General features: G+C 46.6%; 1 protein-coding gene across 10 annotated transcripts in view; it reads left to right on the forward strand.

Moving 5' to 3' along the window:
- The window catches only part of ZNF536 (zinc finger protein 536), a 424,854-nt gene that overhangs the window by 100,647 nt on the left and 305,507 nt on the right, over positions 1–18,700 (forward strand). For all 10 annotated transcript variants that reach the window (XR_014237940.1, XM_082369426.1, XM_082369430.1 and 7 more), the window contains one exon: positions 10,554–10,669. The gene's annotated coding sequence lies outside the window, so the exon portion shown is untranslated. The remainder of the gene's footprint in view (positions 1–10,553; positions 10,670–18,700) is intronic.

Raw genomic sequence — 18,700 nt, forward strand, 5'->3', positions numbered from 1 at the left:
GCACAGGAAGTCCAAACCCAGTGGTCACTGTTATTCCTCAGAAGTGACCTCAGGGGACAAGATGATAGGGTTCAGGAGGGCCCCCAGGACACATGTCAGGCAGCTAATCCCTCCCTGATGGGAGACTGCACCGGGCCCAGCCTGGGCCCTTGACTCACCCACACGCAGCAGTGTCCTCTGAGCACTGGATTAATGTGCTGTTCCTTTTAGTCTCCTCCCCTTGTCACCTCCGAATGGCTCAGAGACAAGCCTGAGTGAAGGACAGTTTTCTTGCCTCTTTGAGGAGTCTTTTCACCTGCTCAGGCACCCTCGCACCCCCTTGGACCAGGGGTCAGAGCAGAGGAGAAAGGGCAGTTTCTAAATTATCACTGTCTCGTACCTGCACATGTGCACAAAAATAAGCCTGAATGCTTTTTCTTAGTGTGCCATATGCTGTCTATTTTTAACTAGTATATACAGGGCCCAAAAGAAAATTCGGTGAGGAAGTAAGAGCATATTGTGGTTGCAGATACACAATCACCGAAGAAACCTAAGATAATTGCCGAAATGACATCCTTTAGAAAATGCGAGGCTCTGCGGGTTCCTCCTGCAACAGGCATCCTGTGCGTTTTCTGTCCCTTCTCCTTGGCCGCCACGCACTTAATTCCATTCCAGCCATGTCAGGAAGACTTGAGAAAAAAAAATCCCACCATTAAAGACGTGCTCTTTGTTGTTTCAATCTGTGACCCCAGCAATCTCTTTAGCGAGCCATGGTTCAGTGAACTGGCACACAGCAGCCGTTCAGCAGTGGAAAAATCATAAAACAGATGGAAGCTTTACATTTTTGTTTAGTTTTTAAGAGCAGTTTTTATAACATCGCTTAAAACCATTCTGATGCATCATACTGTTTACACTCGAAGCTTTGTAGCTAAGATGTTTACAGTATGGAGAATGTTTTAAGATATTTTATAGTTATGATATTTAGATAATTGGCAAGAAAAAAATAGTTTGTTGAGATTGCAGTGATGTTAGTAATCGTGAAGTAACTTATGAGTCTCAATAAATATGTCCAGTTTGGTGGAAAGTACAAACTCAGTTAAAACAAAACAACACAAGAGGGAATATCTTTTTAGTGAAATCATTTCCTTTTCTTAATCAAAAGATGACAGGCGGGGCCTTAGAACTCCCATCTGCGCGGCACCACGCCACGGCCCTGAGCGCTGCCTCTCCTTTTGTGATTGATAGCTGCTCTACATCGGGCCATCGCTATTCCACACGAGTTCATGCAAACACCAAAGTTAATAAAGTTCAGTTTTAGCAGACCACCTTAAAATAAACCCAGAACAGCCCCCCATGTATCTTTGTGCAGTGGAACTTGCAGAGATTTTTTTTTAATGTTAAAGAATTTATGCAGAGCTAGGATTTGGAACTCCTTTTTTTTTTTTTTTAAACTGCCCCAAAATGGCATTAATCAAAAACAATAACTCCTTTTAACTTTTCTAAGTGCTCTAAAGGAAAGTATGAAATAATCTGTGTGTGGGCCACAAATGTGGAGAATGCAAACATTTCACAATAAACATGTTTAAATGAAAGTCCCTGGCAAGATAGTCTGAAAGATAGTACATGCTGGGTTAATTAATGCATACTCATAAAAATAAACCTCACTTTTAAGATTTGACCAATAAAAATCATCAGCATATTTGGATCAGATGACTTCATGTATACATTGAACTTCTCTGTGGCAAATGGTCCTTGGAACGCCTGGAAACAGGCTCCAGTTTGAAGTCCAAACTCTCCTTCTATCTGCTTTTTGTGTTTCCAATACAGTGATACGATGATTTATTCTGGTTTTATCTGTTATACCTGCAATTGATCTGCTGGTGATGGGATTAAATTTATCATTTTAGATGAATAAATCATAGTTAGATAGCCAGAAAAATGTTTAGTTGCATAAAAATGCCTATTGTTTGCTTACAACACGTTTGATTTTCACTATAATCAAATTACTAGAGTGCATTATTTTTACTCCAAGATGTTGATTTTTTGCTATCTTAAATTGAATCATTTTGGCCTATTCACAAATGCTATCTTTAAAAATATATATACTTTCCTGATATCATACATTCAAACAAATGTTGACTTTGGGTTGTGGATTACTCAGTGTTCCGAGGTTTTATTAAATTAGAAATGACATCATTTTCTAAGCCTAATTACAGTATAGAAGATTCTGATTTTATATCTTGCTTTTTGTACAGGAAAAGACAAACTGCTATGGTGACCGCTTCGGTATGAAACTAACAGTAAAACCAAACTCATTTTAAAAGAACTGAGATTGGAATTCATAAATTCAGTAGAAGTTAAGTTGTAACTACCCAGACAGTGAAATTCTGAACCTAAGATAATGCCACATTTCAAATCCTTATGAAAATAAAAAGAGCCTAACAAAAATTATTGAGGAAAAAACTCTAGCATGAGTTTAATTTTATCCAACTTTATTGGCAGCTTATTTTGAACTAATGTGCAATAAAGTTGCCAAGCAGAACAACTGAAAGAAATGAGAAAAAACATTTTTTTGTTGTTTCCTTACACTGTTTGTTTTAATAAAGGCTGTAGAGCAGTAAACACCTGAATCAGTAACTTGGTTTTGGGTTGGCCAGAGAGCTTTAGGACTTATCAGTACTGCTGTGATTAGCCAGTTCACAAAAGGGCAGGCTCTGGGCTGTCCGCTTCAGCGAGTTCCGGGCAGCTGTCCCTGGGTCTGCTGTATCCCCTGCCCCCATGGGGACAGATGTGAGCCCCGGAGTAAAAGCCCTTCTATGGTAGCATCATCCTGGCTCTCCTGGGAGTAAGACAAGTACCCACTCCTAAGGAAGCGCCTTTCACATGAATGTTTCTGGAAAAAGGGCTTGCAAGTCCAAGGGATCCAGCTGATTGTAAACAGTGTCAGCTTCATACCCTCGTTTTGTACCAGAGACTCAACATTGCCTATTTTAGAGAGCGTGCGTTTATGCCTACAGAACGAACCTCTGCGTGTGTGGATGTTTGTCCTGAAGCCACACCTAGGGATTCCTGGGGTGGGAGAGCATCTGTCTCAGCCTCTCCCTCCCCCAGGCAGGGCGCTGGGCCTGGGGGAGGCTCCCACATCGGGGGGGGGGGTGCCCGCAAGAAGGCCTTCACCTGGGAAGGCCCAGGGCCCATCTGGAGACAGTGAGAGAAGGTGATGTGCACAGAGCTGCTGACTCGGGGTCCCAGAGCAACCCCCAGGCTTCCAAGCAATGGGGTTAAAAATCCAACATGCATGTGTGATTTTGCCATGGAGAAGTCCCATAGTTTCCATCAGATTTTTGAGGAAGTGCCTTTCTGATTTGTACCTGAGAAACAGATAAACTTAGATGTAAAAACTAGGAGATGGTAACCTCTTTTTGGAGAAACTGGGTGCTGCTTCAGGACAGATACAAACGTCTGCTCCTGGGAAAGTCTGAACCACAGGACACGAGGCACGAGGTCGGTCCCCCCCGGGCCCAGTGCATCACACAGAGTGCGGCTATTTCAGTACTTTGTAAGGTAATGTGTTGATGGGACAGCTGTGATGGCCACAAGCTTCAAGGGCTGGGGGAGTGAGCCGAGACCTCGGGTGGGGAGGAGCAGTCCACGGGCGGGGCCCCTGCCCTGGGCCGTCTCTCTGGCCTCCCATCCTTGTGGCCTGTCCCCAGTGATGGGACTTGGATGTGGCCGCGGCCCATCTCAGAGGCCATGCTCCGAGTGCCTCCTTCCTTCCCACCTTTGTGCCCACACTGGGCCTTATGGCTCGGGAATTAGCAGCTCCGTGGCCTACTTTCCGCCACCAGCACCTGACACGTCCTGGAAGCCACTTGTGGAGTGAGTCCCTCTCCTGGGCCGAAGCAGAGGGGGGAGACGGTTTATTTGCCCAGGCTGGGCTTGTGGTGGCTTCAGGAATTCAAGTTCCCCATGGCCAGGAAGTCCTTTGGAGACTCCTATGTTCAATCCTCTCGTTGGACAGTTGGGAGAGTCAAGGCTCGAAGGGAAGAGACTCTGAGGTCAGACAGTGAACTAGTGGTAGGGCTGGGCGAGGACAGGCCTAGCCCCATGACCTTGTCCCTGTGTCACCCTCCTCCTCTGGTTCAGTGTGTGTGAGCCAACATTCTGTGGGAGACACGTAAGAGGTGGCCAGCTCCGTGCAATTTTCCCTCCTGCTGGCTCAGCGTAACAACAATGTTCCAGGCACATTATGTCAATTAGTTAATTACTAATCATCTCATTTAATTTAATTAATTCTTGCAACAACCTTATGAGGTAGGTACTACTTTCATCCCCATTTTACAGATGAGGAAACTCTGTAGTGGTCAAGCCCAGGCCACTCACCGCAAAGTCGGTGCTCTCAGCTCCCTGCCCCCCACTGTTCCCCAGCGCTAAGAGATGACTTCAGATTCAACTTGGCTGAGCATTTTTCTCTTTGATATAGTTAAGTATCTATTATACATACTTGGATAGGGAATAAATATTGTTTTTGGTTTATGGCAGTGTTATATAAGATTTCCATTAAAAACAAATTGATTTAAGGAAATCTATGAGTCAATTTCATGAAAATTCCTAATGAATTAATGGTACAGGTATAAGCAGATATGGCGATAAGGTGAAGGTGGCATGCAAATGATTGAAATGTGGGCCACATTGTCCCCAATCCAGTTAGGGTGAGAGGAAAAAGGAAAATGTAGTCACTCCCTATTTAGAAATTTCACATGAGTTCTTGTCTTTATTCTGGGAGATGGCCTCTGACGATGTCTAATGGCCAGTTTGCATAAGGGAGAATCTTAGGTGTTTGTTTTTCTTGACATGTGTCTAAGGCAGCAGCTCTTTACCCACTAATAAAAGCTATGGATCCAGGAAGCCTGTGGTCTTGCTCAGGGGTCATGCCTGGGTCTGAGTCCACCTGCCTCAACGGGGACTGGCCTTTAACTTAGAGTGGCAGGACGGGAAGCAGAAGAGAGGAGTGGGCAGCTAATCGGGACCGGAAGACCGTCAGTGTGGGAAGGCATCTTTAGCTCCTGTGTGTAAACACCAGGTTGTCCAGGTATGGCTGCCTGTCCTGGGGTTGGCATAAGGCCCTGCTAATCACCAGGCACCCAGGACATGTCCTTCTATGCCACTATGACTGCTGCCACAGAATTAACAGTGTCTTGGCCATCAGGAAATCTCCAATGCAATGGTTCTCAAATTGGCTTCCAGGGGACCTCAGGGGTTCTAAGAAGAAGTCTTGGGAGCCAAGAGAAGGGGAGGACTCAGGGCTCTCCTCTGCAACTTTGGCTAGAGGAACTGCTTTTATCAGCTCGTATGTGGTAAGATTTCCTTGGAAAAGGACTCTGCTAGAAAATGCAGAAAAAACATGATCTAGACCAAGTTCTTGATTCTGTAGATGGGAAACCAAATTCCACAGAAGAGCAAAGAATCACAACGATTGACTCTCTACAGTCATTTTAAATAGAAAATGTCTTTATTTAGGCAGATCAGTGGAGCTTGGTAGAAGAAACAAAATATACACTTGAAAGGAGTCATGAGGATTCCTACAGTCCAGTCCCCTGCTTCCGGTAGCCTGGCCACCAGCACATTTGGTAGAGATGGATGTCCACCTGGGAGCAAGCTCCCCACAGGCAGGGGGCCCAGGAGTCACAGGGCAGAACTGCTGAGCAGTATCAGACAGTGCTGGCTGATGGTCGAATGGGGCCTGGGTGCCAGACCCCGGGCTAAGCACTTTCAGATGTGCTATCTCCATTCTAAAGATGAAGAAATGGAGGCTCGGTGACGACGTGAATTCTCAATATCAGTGCTGGGCCTTACTGGGCTCTGGTCTAGAGTCTGTGCTCCTGATGGCTGTGGCTCCTGCCTCCCAGGAGCTGTCCATCAGTGTCTAGCAGGTGCAGGTGTCTCATGGTCAGAAACACCTCTCTGAGCGCTCTCACCCTGAAGGTTCAGACAGGAGGCAGGAATGTTTGTCTCCCTTCTCCTGAGTCTGCGGGGGTTGTGCAGAGTCCTATTGGTTGCCCCACAGGGTTTTCTAGGAGTTTGTGTTCTTTGAGATACAGGAAGGAAGCCAAGGATGGGTGACCAAACACTTTGACAATAAACCAGACCTTATTTACTATTTCTTCTCTTCTACCTTACATCAACCCACTAGGTAGGCATGCTATAAGAGCTCATGTGTATACTTGTTTATTAAAAAGATACCAATGGTATTCTTTCATTCATCCATAAGGCATGTTTTTCATTTACATGTGTATTTTTGCATTTGCACATTAAGTCATGCATTTGTTCCTTTTTTAACTCTTTCAATCATCATTCTACATCTCCATCCATCTATTCATGCATGCCTTTATGCATTCATTCACTTATTCACATTTTTCTTCATGTGTACATTTGTTAGTTCACTCATTCATTTCATCCTTTCAACAAATAAAACACTTTGAAGTTAATTAAATTCTCTGGAGAAATGTGGAGTAGTTTAACCATACCCAGGGTAGACTCTGGGCATCTTTCTCATTGTTGGGTGTAGAGGCACATGAAGTTGGATAAATAGTGCCAGGGCCCCTGAGGGAGAATTATTGGCCCATGAGAAGAACAGGCTAAACCCATTTACTGTGACCATGGGATCTAACTATCACTTGCGTGCTGCGGTCTTAGGGTCTTCCCTCCCCAGGTCTTCCCTATGGCCTGAGAATATGTGGGGGCCCACCAGACCTCCTCAATAAGTCTCATGACCCCGAGCCATCCTTGGGTTGCTCCTGGGATGTGAGAACTGGCAGCATGCCCGTGGGAAAGCAATAGACGGTTGAGTCCAGGAACCAGGGCCGTGGTGTGACAGTTTGGAAAGGAGGGGCTCTCTGTCCAGATGAACTCATGAGGGGCACGCATGGAGTGGGCAGGAAATGCAGTGAAGGTCATAGTGGGAATGAAAAATAATAAGGGTCCTGCAGAACTACGTTTCCTTCTCTTCCTCCACCAAAGAGTTTCCATCTATTTTCTTTTTTTGAACTTCACATTATCCCTGAAAGATAGGCAGGATGAAAGCTATGGTGCTTGTTTTGAGATTCTGGATTTGAAAGCATAGAAACTATAAAACATAATCAAAGATGAGGTGAGAGTTCCAGCATTAGTAGTAACATTAACTGCAAGGCAGGCTAAGAATGAGAATGTTTTAGCCTTGGACATGAAGTATTTGGGGAAGGACCTGCCTCCACCAAGTGAGTAGGGATTAGAAATTACTTTTCCATCAAGCTCTGAGTTGGTGTCGGGAATATAGATCGATTGTTTCCATGGCCTAAATGTAGACTTCTTTTGGTTTATTGAGATGGTAATTTAAGCTTGCCGTCAACCTTCCTTATTGTGCGTGACTCCAAATGCATATACATGCCCTTTCTGTTTTCCAGACTGTGCTTTTAAGTGTCTGGCTGCAAGGATGCTTTTGATAAGTAGAACATCGACAAAGGGCTTTCACACCAGCAAGCTGTATAGGGTACCAGTTGGCTCTGGAAGATGTGTTCAGCCTTTACCGCTCTATGAATACTTTCCTCTCTGCAGCGAAGGCGGCATGGGTGGCCATTTGGAAACTCATCTTGCCCTCATTCAGACTGTACTTAACTCCTGAGATACTCTCCTTTCCCCAGGTATTCATGAAGCCTCACCCCAAGACAAGCTCAGGTGGTCTGTTTTACCTGTGTATCAGAACCCCGCCCACACTGAATCTCGACTCATGGCCAATCTAGAGTTCTTCCTATACCCTGGTTCCCTAGGTAACGGAGGCCTGCACCTGAGAAGGACCACAGGAAAAGGAAGATCCACCCACACATTCCTCCCTTGCTTTTATCCATCCACCTCAGCCCCGTCTCTGCTTTCACCGTCCAACCATCCTTTTGCGTATTGCTCTACTTGATTTAGAATACACAGCCATAAACACTCAGGGCAGCCAGCAGCATGACTGGATATAATATTAATTTCTTTTCTGGTTTATTTGTGAAGGAGTCAACCATATAAATCACCTTAAGCCACTAAGACAGAGAATGAAAGCGCATCGTCAAATGAAGAAGTGTAGTGTGTTACCATTAAAACCTAAGAAGAATTTGTGATCAATTTGGGGTTCTTAATGTGGGTATAGTTTTGTTAACGTTGCTGTAGATTATGTGAAATGCTCAGAAAGTTTTTTTTCCCCCCTCTGTTTTAGCAGAAAGCATTGGGTACCTATCAGCGGCATATCATTAGAAAGTCTGGTGTCTGCTGGACGTCTCCTTGTAATGCCATTTTTCATGACTTGTTTAATTAACAACCATTTTTGACCTAGACTAGTTATAAAAGTGTTGCTATTCTCTCCTGCTAAATTATGTCTAATGAACATATTTGCATGTTATCAGATATAGCAATGTATCATTTCAAATTTTGGCGTTTAAGCCTACATCGCTCAAAACAGCTTTTGTGGATTAGTAAGCAGGTGAAATCAAAAATCTCATTTCATATCTGACATTAATAACTTTCAAGGGGAATGAGCATTGGCATTTATGTCTGGACCAGAATCGAGCCCAATGTCCTAGAAACACAAGGGCAGCAGACAAACCTACTCACCAGATAGGAAAATAAATCATGCATAATGCAGAATTTCTACCTTACATGTTAATTAATGTGTGCAATCAATTACTGATGTTACAATATGAGAAAAAAACTGGTGGGGAATGGGGTAATAAAAAATACCTATAGATTTATCTGCTTCTTTTTTCTATTTAAACAAATAGTCTTCAAGCCTGTGAATGCTGTGTTGAGACATGCTCTGAATAATAAGCATCATAAAATCTAATCAGATTTATAAGAGGAATTGATTGTTGTGGCAGGAGGAGAGGGTGGAAAATAAGCTGAAATTTAAGTGTTAATTTTTATGCTAATCCACAGTGGCTTCATATGAAGCAATTTTGTTCTGTGCCACAAATATAAAATTGTCCCTTGCAGAGAAATGTCAGCTTGCTAGACCTGAAAGCAGTAATTTATTAGGTATGTTTCTATTAGTATGTGTCACAGTTGTTAGCAGGCTATACACACAATAGTGCTTCATACTTATCCTCCAAGTCTCAGAATGTTTCAGCTCAGTGGCTGGAACGTGGGGCATTAATACATTATCATATGCGGGGTGGTCTGTGCCCTGTGGACAAAAGGCTATTTAATACAATTTAATGTCATTCTGAGAAGAAGTGGAAAAATAAAGACGGGGAATAAAATGGCATCTGTGTGTTTCACAGTGCACTCATGCACAAACCCTCAGTTTAAGAGGTATGACATTTCTGCCAAGAAAAAGAATAAAACTGGGGCATTTTTTTTATAACCTGTTCCCCACTGCAGTATTTTCTAAATGCTATTAAGTGATCGATTTACACGGCCCCATGATGATGTCATCTATAAGAAGGGGAATGCAGATGACAGCAAAATACTAGTGACAGTGACCTTGTTTCAGAATCCTTGGAACCCTGTCAGCTTTGCTTCCAGTATATGGTTTCAAAGAATGTACTTTTTGGACAATATCTAGTTACTGGGTAGTGAATTAATAGAGTTAAGGGTTCTGATGCAATTCACATATAGGTCAATTACATGCGCCAACATCTGCTCTGTCACCATCATTTGCATATAGCATTCATATGTTAATGATGCCTCTTTTTACTCAAGTAATATATTTAAAAAACAAGATTTGCATATCAGTTTGGATCAGTATATTACAAGCAATTTATCATTTTCTCCTTCTTGTTATGATTTTAAGAACAGTATCTTGAGTGATGGCTGCTATATTTGAGCATGGCTCTGATTTATACAAGAAACCCTTCAGTGGGAAAGCTTCCATTCTAAAGCTGCTTAAAGCCTTATAAATCAATAATGACACAGATGGACTGGTGATAATCTATTTAGAATGCCTGATAGCAAATATTGTTGTACAGATGATTAGAATGGTAACTGTTTAAGCAGAAAGCCTTTCTCTCTTTGTAAATGGTAAGTTTGAACAAAAAAGTGCTCGCACATGGACTTCATGTCAGGAAATCTTCGTGCTGGGTCTGGGTTGCAAAGGGAAAACATCGGGGGAAGAACAAAGAGACTTCCCGCTCCTGCCAATATAATCATATCATTCCCTGTTTCTTTAACAAAACAGGACCTCTTAATGGAATTGTGTCTTCAGGTGTAAATAGCATTAAAAGCTGCTTCTGCTCTCCTCTTTGCCCTGATACAGCGCAAGGAGTGAGAAAATAAAGTGGAGGTTGTCAGAAGTGGCAGCTGCTTGGAATCCTGATAAATATAAGCTTTTATTGATCTGATGAAAATGAAAGATCCCAGTGCTAGGCAGTATTTAGCTTCTTGTCTACAGAACGTCACCGGTGGCCTTGCATTGGGATAGATTTTCATTCTCATACACCGGATTTGATTTCATCTTTAACCTTTTCAGCTGAATTTCCTTGACCTCTGCATATTGCTGTGATTTGGTGAATTTGTTACATTTCACTTTACATCACTTCTTTCTATATTTCCTTTTGTGATAGGGAACTGGGACGCCCCTCTGGCAATCTGTCAGTGCCTGGATCAGCCGCATCCTTTCTGGGGTATTTTCTCACCATACTGACAGTCCTTAAGACAAGTATGCAGTTAAGCTGCTAAGGTAAGTCTTACTATATTAGAACTCTTTGCCCTAGACACACATCATTTCCTCCTGCTTTGTCGCATTGACCTAACGCAAATGCCAACCAAATAGCCTCCTCTCTCTACCCCCTGGCCAGGGGCTTCCTCCCAGCCTCTCCCCGACCCAGGTAGGATTCCTCTACCTGCCCATAGCTCTGGGTGAGCGGTGGCTGGCAGGACCTTTTGCCATGGGGGAGGCATTCCTTCGTGGTTTGGGTGTGTTTGGGGATGGGTGGGGAGGGGGAACAAAGGAATCATGAAAAAATGTTATTTTCCTCTCTGTGGCTTAATTCCTTTCTCAAGTTTTCATCTGGGATGAATACGAGGCTTCAGTTCGAAATCCTGAGGTGCTGCTAACATATTCTGGTTCCAAGAAAGTGCCGCTGTTATTTTGAGTAGTTTTGATACAACCAAATCAAAGTGAAGATTTGAAATAGCTTTTCTGAAAGCCCAAGCTGAAGTCATAAATTATTCTGCACCATGATTCTTTCTGATAGTAAAACCATACCTCTCTGCCTGACATTGCTGAAATGTGGAAAAGTGAAAGTTAAAAATAAAATGAAACATTTAAATCTTGGCTGTTGAGAACCTCAGATAGACATCAAGGCCAGTCGATAAAGGCCCCTATCAATTAGGCTTCCGCAGTTATCATCAGATTTGGTTTATTAGCAATGGCACAGGTGCAGGGTTCTGGTACTGAGATTGGGAAGGGCTAGGAAAAATGAGGGGAACTACCATAAAATGGGAAGTGAGGGGCTGGGATGCCAAGGTCGGCTCAGTGGCAGAGCCCAGGGCAATGGCGGTGCCCACTCCCTCCTGGAATCTTGTGGGAGGAAATGTCTGCAGCCAAAGGGTTGGAAGGTTTCCCTTTTTTACCCCTTTCCTTTGAGTCAGAAAGTGTTGATTTCACACTGTGGTGAGTGTTTTCCATCAGCTTCTTGGTGGGTGTATTCCGTGTTAGGAAAAGGAACAGCGAACACCAGCAGTTGTAGCTTCCATCAGCGGAGGGCGGGCGGCCTCCAGTGGCCCCGGGACCCCTGAGCACGGCCTCCAGTGGCTCCAGGACCTCTGAGCACCGGGACCCCTCTAACGATGGAGACAGCCACGGGCTTCCTGGGCCTCCGGACTGAGCTGTTTGGCTATTCCCTCCTCAGCATAACACAAGCAGAACAGTTTTTGGTTCCATAGCTGTTTGGTTGGGAAAACAAGCCTGCGGTTGCCAGTAAGGTTTAGAATTCGCCTGCCAGATCAGGGAATGTCTGTGAAGACTATTTTCCCTCTTGGGAGGCAAAACACAGATGGGGGAGTTTAGGAGTCTTACAATATTTAGCTGCTACATTGATGGTAGGGATTCTGCCGCGTGGAGGCTCACAGTTTCCGAAGGCCTAGCTTATCATCACTGCCGAGGGCCTCAGGTAGGGGAGGTGGGTGGGGCTGGCTTTCCCCTGGGAGCGAGCACACCAGCTTGCTCTGGAACGTTCCACCCTCTGTGCCTCTTGAGGTGGGCGAGGAGGTACTGCAAGGGTGCTGCCTTTTCCTCTTGACCCACATCGGGATGAGAAGCCAAGAGTTGGATGAACCACCGTGCCTGACAGGTGGGGCGACCGAGGGCAGGAGCTGGAGTGACTTGGGCTTCTTCTGTGAACGAGACGTGCCATCCTGCATGTGGTTCCTGAGACCCTGTGGGATAGGCCGAGGCACCAGCCTCACCAGGTTTCCTGCCCCCGAGGCATGCGTTTTAAAAAGTTAATCACTTGGTGTGCTTTGGACCTCATAGAAGATAAGGAAAGATGCTGCGATGTTCTAGGGATTGGCCATGAGCAGGTGGGGAGGTTTTTCTGCATGGGAAATGTACATCTTGGAATAATTCGGGGTCATGTGAACTGGAGTAGGGTTAGAACTTTATATCTAAGAGCATATTCTGTGCCCTGGAGACCAAGAAAGGGGACAGGCTTGAGAAACAGGCGGAGAGTGTGTGGGCATCTCCTTTCCAGCCTCTTGCTGACTCCCCAGCCCCAGCACACAGGATTCTCAGGCCCTAGAGCCTGGAATTATGATGAGATGGTTGAGACATTTCTGGACTTCTGAAGGTACCTGTTGGGGAAATCTTGCTCCCATTCCTCTCCACCAATGCCCTCCCCACCCTTTGAAATGGACACTTGACTTTTTAAAGTCAAATATACAAATACAGCTTCGGGACAACCGAAGCACCATTACTTAGAAACCCTAAGCAACCTGTCGGTAACTGAACCCCTCGTACACATCAGAAAATGATTTACTGTTCTGCCACAGCATGGATTTCCAGAGCAACCCCAACAGGGATTGGAGGCAGAGTCTAAAGGCGTGTCTGTCCAGCTCTCCACAGCTTTATCCTTCAGAAAGACCCCATGCTTGGACTCGAGGCCCAGTGACTTCTAGAAGGAATTGCCTCTCAGAGACCATAGGACCTTCCCTCCATCGGACAGACACAGAGTGGCTCCCATTGTCCCCGGGGCATGTGCAGGACCCTGAACTCAGGGTGCTGTCCCGAGGCAGCCCCGTGTCCTGGTACAGACGTGTGAGTCAACAGCCTTCCCGTAGCAGTAATTACCTTAGTTAAATGCTGCAGGAGCCGTACTTTAGGAGCACAGAGGAGGGAGTGAATAATTGTAATTTCTGTGTGATAATGATGATAAGCCCTGCATATGTGTGTGGAGCTTTGCGTTGTATTTGATCTTCACTGGGAGATCTCCAGGCTCATGGAGGTAAGGATCCCTGCAAACTCCTTTGTAGCCACTGAATGAGGTAAGAAAGTAAGATCACATTACTCTCATTTTGCCTGAGAGAAAAATAAAATCAGAGATAATTTTAACTCCAGAGGGAAGGTAGAGTGAACCAATTCTGGTCTAAGAGCTTCTTGGGATTATCTTAATCCTCATCAACTCCCTTGCAGGTAGATGCTTTTATTAGCTCCATTTTCCAGATGTGGAAACTGAGGTCAGAGAAGTTGAGTGGCTTCTCCCAGGTCACACAGCTGCTGAATGGTGAGGCCAAGGTTTGTGCATGCTTCTTTCTGATTTTGGAGTCTGATCCCTTGGCCATGGAGCAGCCCTGGATATAGCCTTGGACAAGACAGACAAGCTCCCTGCCCTCAGGGAGCTTATATTGTGGGGCTGGGACACAGTAAACAAGACAACCATGGATAAGATGATGTCAGATAGTGATAAAGGCTATGAGGAAATGTCTGGGGTGAGAAGAGGCCGAGAGGGAGTATCTGTACTTGGTTGATTAGGGATGGCCCTCTTTTTTTCTTTTCTATAAATTTATTTACTATATTTATTTTTGGCTGCGTTGGGTCTTCGTTGCTGCACACGGGCTTTCTCTAGTTGCGGTGAGCAGGGGCTACTCTTCGTTGTGGTGTGCGGGCTTCTCATTGTGGTGGCTTCTCTTGTTGCGGAGCACAGGCCCTAGGCACACGGCCTTCAGTAGCTGTGGCTCGCCGGCTTCAGAGCACAGGCTCAGTAGTTGTGGCACACGGGCTTAGTTGCTCTGTGGCATGTGGGATCTTCCCGGACCAGGGTTCGAACCAGTGTCCCCTGCATTGGCAGGTGGATTCTTAACCACTGCACCACCAGGGAAGCCCAGGGATGGCCCTCTTGAGGATGGCACATTGGAAGTGAGAGCTATGAAGGACATGGAGGAGCCAGCCGGTGAAGGTCTGGAGGAAGAGCATTCCTGGCAGAGGGAGTAGCACGTGCAAAGGCCCTGTGGTGGGGAAGAACCCAGCATGTGTGGGGGACAGAGTGTAGGCCATCGAGGCTGGAGCACGTGAGCTCTGGGGAGAGGGTGGGTGGGTTGTAGGGCCTGGATAGACATGCCTTTGTAGACCGTGGTAAGGCCTATTGCCTTTCTTTTATGTTTATGTTGCTTTTAACCAGAGAGTGTGTCTTGAGAAACCCACCTTTCCAGGTGTGGGAATGCTCCTAGGTGCCAGACTTCTGCAAGTGGCTTGAACCAACTCTTGGTGGGTTGTTCGCTGCAACCTTAATTTTCTACCAGAGGGATGTCCTTATGACTTGTCTAAAACTGGGAGTCAGGGATTTCAGGCCCCATGGGTGTAGGTAAGGTGGCCAGTCACGTGGGGGCCACAGTGCCCTTTGGCTGCTCCTGTGGACCCAGCTGAGCCCCCGCAGCTGTGGGCTCGGGCAGAGTTACAGGTGGAAGGCTTTGGGGCTCCCTTTGATCAGGTCTGCCTAAGTCTGTGCAGTCTCAGGGAGTTGTAAACACGTTCCATCCACTACCAGGAAGTGTTAACTCCAAACTGACTGTGATCACTTCCTTGTCAACATCGATTTGTGGGTCATCTAATAACATGCTGAATGAGCTTAAGAGTAAAGATTCTTTGTGGTTATAGTTTAGACCTCTTTTCCCTTGGGCAGTACAGGTGCTATTGTTAGGCAGGACTCTGTTTAGAAATTCTAGGTAATTCCTACACCCATAGAGCCCTAGGGCTGGCAGAAACTTTTGCAATCAAAGACACCTTTATTTTATAGGTGAAGAGATGGAGGCCCAGGGAGGGCAAGGGACTTGCTCAAGATCACAGAGCGAGTCATAGGCAGAGCCATTCTCACCTGGGCACAACAGGCCACCCCTCAGGCAGTTCCGGACAGTCTGGGGGCCCCTCTTAGCTGAAAGGAGGCACCAGCAGGGGGAGGGGCTGGTGTCCTAGTCGCCTCAGGAGCTCGCACAGCACACAGCACGGTCCTGGCACGCTGTGAGTGGTCAACAATCATTCACTGATGTATTGATTGACCAACCCCTCACCTCCGCATTTTGTAATCATTAGAATTTGTTGTACCTTGGTTTCAGCAAACTCAATATATATCAAATCCACATTTCTTTCCAAATTTTCTGGAATGCAGGGATTGCAAAGCCCAAGACCTCCCTAGGTCTGATTTATGCCAACACCCAGGACATAATGAGGCCAGGACTCTGGTAGTGAGTTCCTGATACCTGCATAGGTAATTTGAGGGTGCCCCTCAGGTATTCCAGTAGGCCCGTTTTGGGGATATAAAATGCTGAAAGTTTTGGACAAAGATGGTCAGTGCTGAAGGCAGCTTGGCCAGGGGAGGGCCTGGACTGTGCCCCAGCGTGTGTTGCAGGGAGGGACCTAGATAGGCTTTGGCCCAGCCTGGGCATCTGTCTCTGGGGAGTTGTCCTAAACCCAAATTCAGGGTTCAGGTGGGAAATGCAGGGAGCTGGATGTGTGCAGAGCAGACTGGGGAGAGCTGATCCCATGGCAGGGGGCCTCTCAGCTCTCATCAGTTGTACTTGGGAATGTGGGCAGAATTTTTCCAGGTCTTCGTAGTTTTTAAGGAAAAAAGAAATATTAAAAAAACTGGTTCTTTTCTTTTCCTTCAACGTTGGCAACTAATTAAGTTTAAAAAAAAACTTTCTGCAAATGCAAGTATATGTGTGGACTGGACAGAGCTTCAGCCCGCACCGTGTGACTCATGCTGAGCGCAGACACATACACACAGTGGGCACGCGATGCGGATCTGCCAGTGCTGACCCGAGCTGCCCGCGGCACAGCCCAGGCTTTGGGAGCACGTGAAGTGGGAAGGGAAGGCAGCCTTTGCAGGCCCCGGGCCTCACTCTTCTGCCCTGCGTTCTCTTGCTGCGGGGAGGCCGGGGAACGTCCCTGGCTGCATGGGGTGGGCCGATGCCCGGAAGAGGTGCAGCAGTGGGAAGACACCCACCTTCTGGGAAAGGTGGTCGGGATGCCTGTCTGCAGGCCTCCACGTCCCACCTCATTCTGTGTCTCCCCAACACCTGAGTTATAAGGGTGCCTGCCCGTGTCTCATGTGGGGACACGGAGATGGACGGCGTGTGATTCTGCCCCCAGGGAGCAGGCGATAGAACCACCCCTCCTCATGCCAGGAGTGGGGCTGCTTTGGGCAGATGCCTCGGTCCTCAGGTGTGGCTGATCCACGTGCTCTGCTCACCTGTGTTTGGGATGGGGTGGTCCTGACGCTGCACCAAGCTGACCGGAAGCTCTGGCTGCCACTGGACATGGGTGGCCTGTGTTGATCCTGGGGTGAAGCCGAAGAAGAAGGTGCTCTCTGTCCTGGGAGCCTACCTGGTGTGGGAGAGAAACGGCGGCGCTGCTCAGCCCACCCAGTGCATGTCCTGGTCCTGTGCTCTGCTCCATCCAGCGGAGGCGACCCAGGTCCTCAGCTCCCCTGAGAGGCAGGCAGGTGGCCCGGCATTCCCGGAGATGGGGGCAGACCCCATACAGCTGCCTGCGGTGGCTCCGTCCGGGTGCTGTGGACCAGCATTGTCTGCGTGCTGGGAAGGGGTCGCTGGTCTCTGGGCCTCACTTCCTGTTGGCCCCTGCCTGGCTCTGCTCATCCCCATATACTCCCTTCACCCGTCCACATGCAACATGGAGTTTCTGTGTGTGTAATATTATTTGTTTTTATTTCTGTAATCCCTTTATTGTTTGCACAACTGCTGTCAGACTGTTGCCTGAAAGTATCACAGGATAATTGCAGAACGCCTGCATAAGTAATTTCTTATGAAATCGGGCCTTGTCTGCATATAAAATTGTTTGTCGTTGCTGCATACATGGACTTCATTATATCCAGGCTGTTTACCGGGCTCATACCTTCCTCACAGGCCACGGTGACGAGAGGGCCTGACGCTGGGAAATAATGAAATACTATCGTTTTTCTTTTTGGTCATATGACATTGCTGGAGGGTGACAGTTGGTCCGAGGTGGTCAGAGAGAGCCTGGCCCTGCAAGGAGATGGGGACCGGCTTTCCCGGGCCGCTGCCAGGGAGGCCAGTGGCTAATCCGCCTGTGCCGGGCATTTCTTCCGACCACATTTCTGTGATATTAATGGTGTGTGGTAGTGAAAGAAATGTGTTTTATTCTCGAGTCTAACCCTGCTGTTATCAAAGTAACTTCCAGCTTATTAGCGACAAAGGACTTTTCTCCTCTCTGCTGCCCTGTTCGCCGGGGCTTCCTGAATTAAACTGCTGTTTCCTGTCCTTTATATGCATGACCACATCTGGGTAGCCTGCTCACAGCCCCGCTGCTTAATAACAATCACCTTCCCTTTCAGTCTCTGTTGATTGTTTCTAATTCACTCTGACAGATAGTGCCTGACAACTTGCCGGCTTTTCCCTCCCTCCGTGACCTGAAGTTACTCACAGCACTTATATAGTCTGTCATTTTTAATATTTGATTTCATTTTAAGTTATGTGTTTTACTGAGAAGATGAAACCAAAAAAAAAGGGGACTTGTAATGGAACATAAATTTAACCCTTCTTGCCATCCGGCACCAGCCTGAGCCACCCTCCCTGGTGTCTGGGTGACGGTTTCTCCTTCCCTGTGATTCTCCTGCTGCCGCTGGGTTTCTTTTCTTCTTTCTTTTTTTCTTTCTCTCTCCTGCTTTTTCCTTTCTGTCTTTCATTTCTGAAAACAAAAGCTTTATGTCATATTCTTTCCCTTTAATGGTGCTTGATTAGTTTATGGAGCTAATAATGGCACTTTCTGCTTTGCAACCAGGTTATAATTGAAAGACCTTTCGGGGGGTTTTCCTCTGGAGTGAGGGAGTCAGGAGAGAAGCCTAGTGAAGTCAAAATGACCAACTTCAATTAAGGTTCAGAATGTGAATTTGATCTTTCTTTTTGGAGATGCTTCTCTTTGGATGAGCTCGCGGGGCAGAGAAATGCCAGCTCTGCCTGGGTTTGGAATGAGCCCTTCCCAAGGGTGGGGACACACATCTCCTTCGGCCTCTTCCCTCCGAATCTGCCCGGCACGCGGGCTTGTAGGGCAGGCGTCCTCGCGGGGGGCAGGCGGCCCACGTCACCTCAGGGTCCACTCTGCCATGACTTGGCCTTTGTTTGCCACCAGACAAAGGCTCCTGTGTCCCTCTTGGCCCTTCAGAGGTTGAGAGCTGTGAGGCCGTGCATTAGGTCAGCTTTGCAAATAGACACCACAAAATAAAAAAAAAAAAAAAGTGGC

The sequence above is a fragment of the Balaenoptera borealis genome (assembly GCF_965194805.1).
Source record: "Balaenoptera borealis genome assembly, chromosome: 19".
NCBI classification, from domain to species: Eukaryota; Metazoa; Chordata; class Mammalia; order Artiodactyla; family Balaenopteridae; genus Balaenoptera; species Balaenoptera borealis.